Below are 9,185 nucleotides of genomic sequence, written 5' to 3' on the forward strand. Positions count from 1 at the left end.
CACAGAAGGAGAAGTAGAAGATTGCTTAGTAGGCCTGTTTTGAGGAGAAGTGTGGGTTTGTTTGTTTGTTTGTTTGTTTGTTTTTGTTTTCATTGACAAATGACTGCGACAGCATGCTTCTCCTGGACATACAAGACAAGGGAGATGTTGTGATGTAAGGACTGACAATAGCTAGCTGCTGATTGAATTTGGGGGGTAATCTGAATTAGAGCCTGCTTAGCCTCAGGCGTCAATAGGATAGCATCATTAGCACATCTCCCTCTTGACAACAACAGTTCTAATTGAACATTGGAAATGCCAACCGTTGGCCGTAGCCATTGTAAGCGACCTAAAAGAGTTTGTAAGTCAGTGAGTGTGGAAATGTCAATTTTCAATTCTACAGTCTGAGGGCATATCATAGCATCTGATAATTTCCAACCCAAATTTAACATAGGAAAGGTGCGTTTCACTTTCTCCGGTGCCACTGTAAGGCCAAATTGAGAGAGATGGGAGATTAATTGCATTTCCCAGCTATTATCAAAAGGCTGTTCCTGAACAGCACAGTATGCCATCCATGTAATAATAAATAATCATATGAGGGTTTGCTTTACAAATAGGTTGCAAGGTGTGGCTACGAATATCTGACACATAATTGGAGAATTCTTCATGCCTTGAGGCAGTACAACCCATTGATACCGAGAGGCTGGCTCCACTTTATTGACAGATGGCACAGAGAAAGCAAAACACTTACAGTCTTTCTTGTGGTGTGTCTCCCATATTCCCCTTTTTTGTTTATTAAGAATGGATTTCAATGTTAGATGAGTATGATGAATGATAGCTTGTCCAGTGGGAGAATGAGGAATGCCTGTAATATATCTAACACCCTATTCTTGGAGGGAAGTTCGAATGCCTTTAGAAATATAAGCAGGTCCGTTATTGGCTCTAAGTTACACGCAGGCTGCAGAGACGCAGCGTGAGGGAACGTAGGCGGGGTAGAGGAAAGCAGCGTCACCCCGAGCAACGGGGGTGGGGCGGAGGGTGGGAGCGAGATGAGCGCCAGGGACGGAGCCGAGGGCAGCAGCGATGGGGGGTGGGGGGGTGAGGGAAGGGAGGGAGTCGCGATTTCTTTTCCCCGCGGTCAGGGGTGGGGTCGGGGCTGCGGACCGAATGCGGAATGCGGACCAGGGCTGCTTTCTGCACCGAGGGGTAGCGACGGGGGTGGGAGGGAGGGCGATGGGGAATAATCGGAAGAAATTCTTCCTTGTCGAATTTGTTTAAGCCCTTCCATTATTTGGTTCCAAACAGATAAAAGTTTAGCAGCCGTGCTGTCATAGTAACAAAAACCTCCCGGAGCTTTGCGCCAACCCTGCCCCAAAACTCTCCATAGAAAGAGAATCCAGTTTTCGGAAATTCAGGAACATTTTTGCTTTACCATTTGAGAAAAGTAACCAATGCTAAGGTAACTACAGGCTGATTCTGAAACGTCAACTAACTGTAACGCTGCAAGATTTACCGGCTGCTCCCTCACCAGTGATGAACTCCGCACAGATCCCGACCGCTCAGCCCCTGTCCCGCAGAACGGTGCGGGCGCGCGCGAAACGAGCTCTCCGTAGTTCAGTCGGGCGGCGCTGCCGGATGAGTCGGTGGAGCAAAAGGCACTGTCGGTAGGTCAGGACCCGTAGAAGGCACTAGTTGAGAGCCTCGGTCAGGCCCCGTATCTTTTTTTTGCCACATACAGATTTCCAGATTACATAATCGCTCTGTTAATATTTTAACCTTGCAATCCAGTTTTTCTAATCCCTCACCCTCACCAACGCTCTCTGATTCTGCAGGAGGCTGCTCCTGGCAGTGTCCATCAGGGGTGATGTCAGATACAGTCCTTTTTTCCTGCTGCACTACTGCAGATGACTCAGTAGCAGTGTCATTTGAAAGATCAGGAGCTGCAGCCCCTAACAATGCTTTTACTTGACCCGCCGAGGAACACACAGGGTGTGTGATACCCCGAACAGGCACGTCAAACTCTGAAGCCAAATTAGTTGTTGTACCGGCCAGTGCCTGCATAGCTGCAGCGGCTGCCTGTTGCGCGGCTCGCATAGCTTTCAAAGAGTTAATAACAGACCTCCACAAGGGGTCAAGGGGCCGCAATAGTTTTTCTTCCTTTCCACCATTAATGACTGATTCCCACATGCAGTCCCCAATATCACACCATTTGTCGACGCTGAATATCAGTGCCACTTCTGACAAATGTCCCTTCTTCCGAGCCCAGTGCACCAGGGTCTCGGCCATGCCTTTAGGAGATGACTGCTCCCCTCTCTTAGAGAGAATATTTAACGGCAGTTTCTCCGCAGCTTCCCACTCCATCGTGGATACAGAGGGTGGGTCGCGACCCCGCTTCCAGCTAACCGCAGCACTTACGTTGGCGCCTAACCCAGCTACCGCAACACGGTGCCAACCTCTGTTGCGACCGTCCTGCCGTTGTCCACTTCCCCGAATCGTCCCACGAAGGGTCCCTGTTCGGGCGCCAAATGTGGGGAAGTCTCAGGACTCTCAGGACGCGCTAGAGACATAACAGCACACCAATGTGGTTAAAGGCTATTAGTCTGCTTTATTGTTAAGCACTACTCTATTTATACATGTTAACAGAGCATTCTGCAAAACACTCCTCAACCGTTCACACAGGTGCTTAGCCAATCAGAGCTGTGAGATGTTCTTTCTTCTGGTGTCCTTGGTTCTCATGCCGCTTATCTTGCTCCGCAGCTGCTGCTCCGTGCAGTTTTTTCTTACATTCCCACACGCAGACGCTTCGGGGGGGACGTCAGACGGGGGTTGACTCACCCTTCCTAGCAGCAGCCTGGAGAAGGGAGAGGTGAGCCGAGGAACGCATCTCTCGCACCGCTCCAGGCACTCGTGCTCACTTACTGGTTCCTTGCTGTGCCACTACAGCAAGGAATAAGAGCTGCAAGCCACAGTAACTCAGCAGTTGGGGTGGAGAATATTATGACTTCTTGGAACCAGTGAATATCTCCTCCTATACTAAGGGTAATATCAGAATAATCTACGCCTCCTTCCTTAGAATCAATCGTAATATCCTCTCCTATTCTTGCATATGTGTAACTTGTCTCTGTAAATATCCTTAAACTGTCCTTTTACGGTGTGCATGTTAGGAGAGGTTACTCCCTCAGTACCCAGCGGGTGTGTGCAGTGCTGTAACTCAAAATATACCTGCTTTATAACCACTTTGTGGTTATGGAGTTTGATTTTCCACAAGTCATCCTGTTCAGGCCATGATCTGTGTTCTTCCACACATATGGAAGTTCTGTTTAGCCTTGAGTGAGACAGAAGTGAGAACACTTGGAAGAATCTGGTGAACCATGTCCCAGACTAGACTAGGGTGGGCTTCTTTGTTAGCTTCCTTATTTTTTTGTTTGTTTGTTTGTTTGTTTTTTTATTATTTTTGTTTTTCTTCTCAAGAGCAGAGTCAGAAGAGGATGTGTTAACCTCCTCTGCCATAGCGATACTAGCCCTTTTGTTACAAAACCATTGCTTTCTAGAAGACTTTGATGTGAGCGGAGGAAATAATTTTGCTCATGCGTGCAGCTGGGTTACCAGCACAAAGGAAAGAGATGCGGCTGTGATCACGGCAAAGTTCAGAGGAACATCCCCTGCAGAAAGATGTGTAGAGTTTAAACATTGCCAAGTGAAACTTGGAGCCCACTTTTGCCCCACAGAAAATGCAATAGAAAAGGAAGCAGTCTTCTCCGGACACAAACCCCCGGTTACCCCGAGGGCGGTTCCTTCTGGGTGACCTTAAAGTCAGTAGATCTACATAAGTGAACAGCAGAGCTGGCCCTCGTACACAGAGAGCTTAACCATGCTCATGCCTTGCAGAGAAGACCGAATTGAGAAAGCAGGATAGGAAGTTGTTAGCAGTAGAAGTCACTCGCTCAGTGAGGAGAAACGTGCCATGAGTGCCATGGGCAGCGCTCAGTGAGGAAGTGAGCCAGCTGCAGGGAGATGCTGCCCTCGAGAGCAGGGCAGCCGGAGATTGCCTCTTCTGGGACCTGCTCACGGGTGAGAGGAGTTAAAGGAGCGCCAGGACAGCAACGTGGGAATGTGTGACCCCAAGGATGTGCGAATGTCCCCAGCAAAGGCAGCAAAGGGACGGAGCAGAGAGCGACGCTTCATTAGCGTGACAAAACACAGCCCCCATCCTCCCCTCTCTCCCACGGCTGCAGATGTGCCACGAGAACGAGCTGTGAAACTGCCCACGGCCTGGCAGCCGGCTCGGGGCGTGCTCGCTGTGGGAATTGCTGCCCGGCACCTGAGGCTGTGCCGAAGCGGCCAGAGCCTGGCTGGAAGCCATCCGGGCAGCACCGCGGCGGCAGGAGGTGCAGCAAGGCCGTCCTGCGGCCAGCTCCGGGCTGCGGGCACTCGGCATCCCCTGCTCTCCCAGGAGCGACTCCCAGGAGCCCGGTTGCCTGCACCAGAGGTGGGAGCAGCCTGCTCCGCACCCAAGGTAGGAGCCCTTCGTGCCTCGTGCAGAGGAGCGCACGCTTCCTGCCCCCTGCCAGCAGCGGCGGGAGGGCAGCGGGGAGCGGCACCGGGCGGGGCGGAACCGGCGCTGCTGTAGCCCAGGCGGGAGCCCGGTCCCGGCTCCAGCTCCTGCCCAGCACGGCAGGTTTGCTGGGCCAGACGGGCTGCAACGAGGGGAGCAGCGGTTCCCAGGCGTGTTGCAGCCCGGCTTGGGCTCCGAGAGGCACAGGAAGGGGTTGGAGCTGGGACAGTGAGGAAGTGAGCAGAGGAGCTCAGCGTGCTCTGCTGCCCGGTTGGCTCTGTGTAACGCAGCCCAGCCGGGAGTGCGTTTCTCCCTCTGGGCCACGGCAGACACGAGATGATCCCGCTCCACAGCTCTGCACGCATGGATTGATGGCAGCTTTCAACTCCTCCTTTGGAGTGTCTGAATGGGAAGCCTCCAACGGGGGAATTTCCACTCCCCTCTCTCTCCCCGGCAGCCCGCAGTTTCCCTTCGGGGACCCAGCAGGCAACATCTGCCTCTAGCGGCCCTTCCAGCGTTCCCTTCTGTGCGCTTAGCGCCGGGCTGACGGCTCACCTGGGGTCGTGCAAACCCCTCCCGAGGCTTTTCTTCAGGCTGTCCCGGCAGCTGCAGGTGCCTTTAGCGCACACCAGCTCCGGCACTGGGCTGTGTAATAGACGCTGAAAAGCCGACAGCCTGCGGGCTGACTGGAGCACACGTTGTGAACGCGGCCGAGCAGCACGTCAGTAAAGCGCAGCCCGGGCTGCCCGGTGCAAAGGGCGCACGCTGCTGAGAACGCCCCCTGGAAGTGAGCGCAGGGTGCGTGCTGAGCTGGATGGGGAGCAGCGCCCCCTGGTGGGGGACGAGGGAAATGCAGCCGCCGAGGCATTCTTGGTGCAACGAGGGACCGGGGCTTGTTCAGCTTGGAGAAGAGAAGGCTCCGGGAGACCTCCCAGGCCTTGAAGGAAACGTTTAAACTGGAGGGGGAACAGATGTTTACGAGGGTGGATAATGACAGGATAATGGAGAATGGTTTTAAATTGAGACAGGGGAGATTTAGTTTAGATATCAGGGGGAAGTTTTGCATTCAGACGGTGGTGAGGCATTTTAAAAGGTAGCCCATAGAGGACGTGGATGCCCCATCCTTTGGGGCATTCGAGGCCAGGCTGGATGTGGCTCAGGGCAGCCTGGTCTGGTGGACGGTGTCCCTGCACATAGCAGGGGGTTGAAACTAGATGGTCACTGTGGTCCTTTTCAACCCAGGCTATTCTATGATTCTTTGATTACCTTTAGATCTTCGATGTAACGCATGGCCTTAGAGAAGCTCATGGATTTCCAAACTAACTTTGCGTCTCTTACAGAAGATCTGTGTCAGCAAGGTGTCTTGATATCAAGCTAAGAAGGAAGCTGTGTGCCCAGTGTCATTCAGGCAGTGTGGTTTCTCCCTGGGAAGGGACACAAAGGGGAGCTGTTGAACAGGCACTGTGTCAGAACCTCTGCTTTCCCCCCCATCCCCCACTCTCTGCCCCTAGACTTCCTTTACTATAGAAGCTCCCCACAACTCCCTAGTTTCCCCATTCCACCCCTCTCTCCATCACCAGATCCTCTTTCCACCCCACAGCAGTCCCACTCACTCACACCTTCCCCCCCTAGATTCCACACAACCCCCCTTTCCAGCCCAAAAAAGTCCCACTGACCCCTTTCTCACCCCACCCACACCCTCCTTTATCCCCTCTTACCCCCCCTTGGAATCATGCAGAAGGATCTGCATGAGACATCCTAGAAAGGTTTGGGGGCTCCAGGGGTCTCTTCTGGACTCAACCAGAAGAGTCTGGAGATATCCCAGAGGGACCTTGGGGTGTCCAGGGAGTCCCCAGGTTGGTCCTGTGGCACCATGGAAGGATCTGGAAGTTCCCACTATGGGCCCAAGAGCTCTGAGGAGTCCCTGGGCTGATCTGGAAATGTCCAAGTAGGGTTTTGGTAGGGCCCAGGGAGTTCTCATGTGGGTCTGAGTGGTCCTGGAGTCATCCAGAAGGGTCTGGGGATGTCCCAGAGGAGTCCTGGGGTGTCCAGTGGGTGCTCATGCGAATCTGGGGGGTCTGGCCATCCATCTCATCATCTGCTGTAACATGATCACAGCACTTTCATCAGTGGTTTGGACTCACAGCAACAAGACGCACTTTGTCAACTGTGTCACCAAGGAATCATAAGAATTGGAATCGTTGGGACTGGTTAATATGGACTGCTGTTTGTACTCTACAGAACCCATCCTTGCTCAGTGTATTAATTTTAGTTTAGCTACTTTTAGGATTGTTTTAGAACCGTGCTTCTTTTTCTCTTAATAGAGAAGGGGGAGATGTGGGATAAAGTCATTATCTTGATAATTGTTGCTGCTCAACATCGACCTCTGGCGAGGGGACAGTCGGACGGACCGAACGACCAGCGTTCCTATGCCGAAAGCCAATTTATTGCTGCGTAACAAGCACTTATATACCGTGACACGCGACCGCCCAGGAAACCCACGAACCCACCCAGGAAACCCATGAACCAATCCCCACTCTCCTTGTACCACCCCTTGTTCCACCCTCAACCCCACCTATTACCCTACACTAATGAGTAAAAAAGCTTAGCAGTAACTTGAGCCAGATGTAAACACACACGAGGCTCCTGCTTCCTACATGTAAGTTGCTGTTTCACGGGTATAAAAGGTTGTAAGCATCTTCAGTAAAGGTCCTTCATCCTTCCTTCTGCACCAGCAAGGGAGTCTGAGCCTCTCTCTCCGCACCAGCAAGGGAGCTCGAAGCCCTCTTGCCAACAAAGAGGAGAGGAGAGAAGAGAAGGAGAGAAAAAATTGAGCAGAACAAAGGAAAAAGGGAAGAGAGGAGCTTGTAAGGGGGAAGAAGAGTGATGAACGAGTGCCACTCACGCTGCTATTCTGCGTCCCTCCCCAGGACTCCCACAGCTTCCTCTTCCCAGCCCCGCTCAGCTCCTCGCGGGCTGCAGACGCTGCTGAGGCTCTCGCACTCCACGGCCGTCATCTTCTTCTCGTGCTGCCGGACCGCTCTCTGCAGGGCTGCGCTGAGTTCCTGCCGCTGCAGCCAGAACCGCAGCTCCCGTGCTGACGGATGGAGGAGCTTCGTGCCGGCACCCACAGCACGTGGTCCCCGGGCTGCCGGTGGCACGGCAGGATGCTCCCCTCCCTGCCTCCCATCGCCCCTCAGCTACGGCACCCTCCTATAATCTGCCTAAGGATTCCAAGACCCTGCAGAGGGCTCCGGTCAGGCCGATCGACGGCTGATGCCAACGGCACGAGGTTCAACACCACCACACTCCGGGTCCCGCACGTTGGTCACAACGACCCCAGGCATCGCTGCGGGCTTGGGGCAGAGCGGCCGGAAGGCCGCGTGGAGGAAAAGGATCCGGAGCTGCGGGCCGACGCTCGGCTGAACGCGAGCCAGCAGCGCGCCTTGTGCAGGCGGCCGAGAAGCCGGCCGAGCAGCAGCAGCCGCTGATCGCCCCGCGCTCAGCCCCGCCCCGCACAGCGCCGGCCTCGGGCCGGCACCGCGACCGCCGCCTGCAGCGGGACGCCAAGGTGCCCCGGAGCCGCTCGTCTCCAGCGGGTTCCCCACGCCACCGCAGGGCCGCGCCGCCCGCCCGGACGCCCCGCTCCCCCACCTGCCGGCGGCCGCCAGCCCGCGCTCGCCGCTCTCCAGCAAGGCCCGCGCGGAGCGGGGCGGGGCGGGGCGGGGCGGGGCGGGGCGGGCCCGGCCTCGCTGAGGCCCCCCACGTCCCCGCCCTCCTCCCGCAGCCGCAGCCGAGGCCCCGGAAGCGGAGCGGGCGCACGACGGCAGGCATCGCCGAGGGCAGCGGGGCCGGGGCCACGGGGACGCGCGCGGTGATGTCGCAATGACGGCGCGCCCGCGGACAGAAAGGACCCCGCGCGGAGCGCCCGCCCCGTTCGGCGCACCGACCAATGGCAGAGCGGAGGAGGCGGGGCCGAACGCGGGCTCTCCGCCAATGGCGGCTGCGGACGCGGGGCCGCCGCCATGGTGATGCCGATGGCGCCGGCGGGATGGAGGAGCCGCGGCGCTCCGCCGCCCCGCCGCCGCCCTCGGGGACGCCGCGCGGTCGGGGGAAGGCGGCGCGGGGGCACCGCCGCCGGCCCCGTCCGTCCCCCGTCAGAATCCGGCTGTTCTCGGAGGGGGAACCGAGCCGTCCTCGGTCGTTGTGGCGAGGCGCTGCCGGGCTGCGAGAAGCGGCGGCTGACCGCGAGAGGCGGGACCCGTCCGGTGTCCGGGAGCGGCTCCTGGCTGAGCCGGGCAGCCCCGGAAGAGAGGGAGCGATCGCGCGGATCGAGGCGCGTTCGAGCCCGGCACGGAGTCTGGCCAGCGCCTTCGCTTCTCGCTCGGCTCCAGTCATCGGCAGCGCTGTGCTGAGCTGCTGCCCCGCAGCTGCAGTCTCCAAGCGCCGTTTTCCATCTGATGCCGTGGCGACGGTGCGCCCTCCCTCATTGCAGCGCGTGAAGCCATCCTCGTGACGACAGCGCATGCGTGATGGCGTCGCCATGGCGAAGGCGCCTCAGCGCGCCTGTGCCGCTCCGTCGCTGTGGCGCCGCGCCGTCCCCGCTGGGTGACGTCATCAGCCCCGCGACTGAGGAGGAGGCGGAAGTGGG

The 9,185-nt window shown here is 56.7% G+C and overlaps 1 long non-coding RNA gene across 3 annotated transcripts; it reads right to left on the bottom strand.

The window, feature by feature from the left end:
- Window positions 1–1,853: 1,853 nt before the first annotated feature.
- LOC149911841 (uncharacterized) lies at window positions 1,854–8,167 on the bottom strand. Of its 3 annotated transcripts, none has more exons than XR_016462844.1 (3): window positions 7,192–8,167; window positions 5,801–5,958; window positions 1,854–2,830 (listed from the first exon to the last, which is right to left on the bottom strand). It is a non-coding gene; the product is annotated as an uncharacterized LOC149911841 (long non-coding RNA). The 3 variants fall into 3 exon arrangements; XR_016462845.1 differs by lacking the exon at window positions 1,854–2,830 and adding an exon at window positions 3,414–3,641; XR_016462846.1 differs by lacking the exon at window positions 1,854–2,830 and adding an exon at window positions 3,817–5,490.
- Between the last annotated feature and the right edge of the window lie 1,018 nt (window positions 8,168–9,185).

This window comes from Phasianus colchicus, unplaced genomic scaffold, assembly GCF_987193195.1.
Source record: "Phasianus colchicus unplaced genomic scaffold, bPhaCol1.hap1.1 HAP1_SCAFFOLD_56, whole genome shotgun sequence".
Lineage (NCBI taxonomy): Eukaryota > Metazoa > Chordata > Aves > Galliformes > Phasianidae > Phasianus > Phasianus colchicus.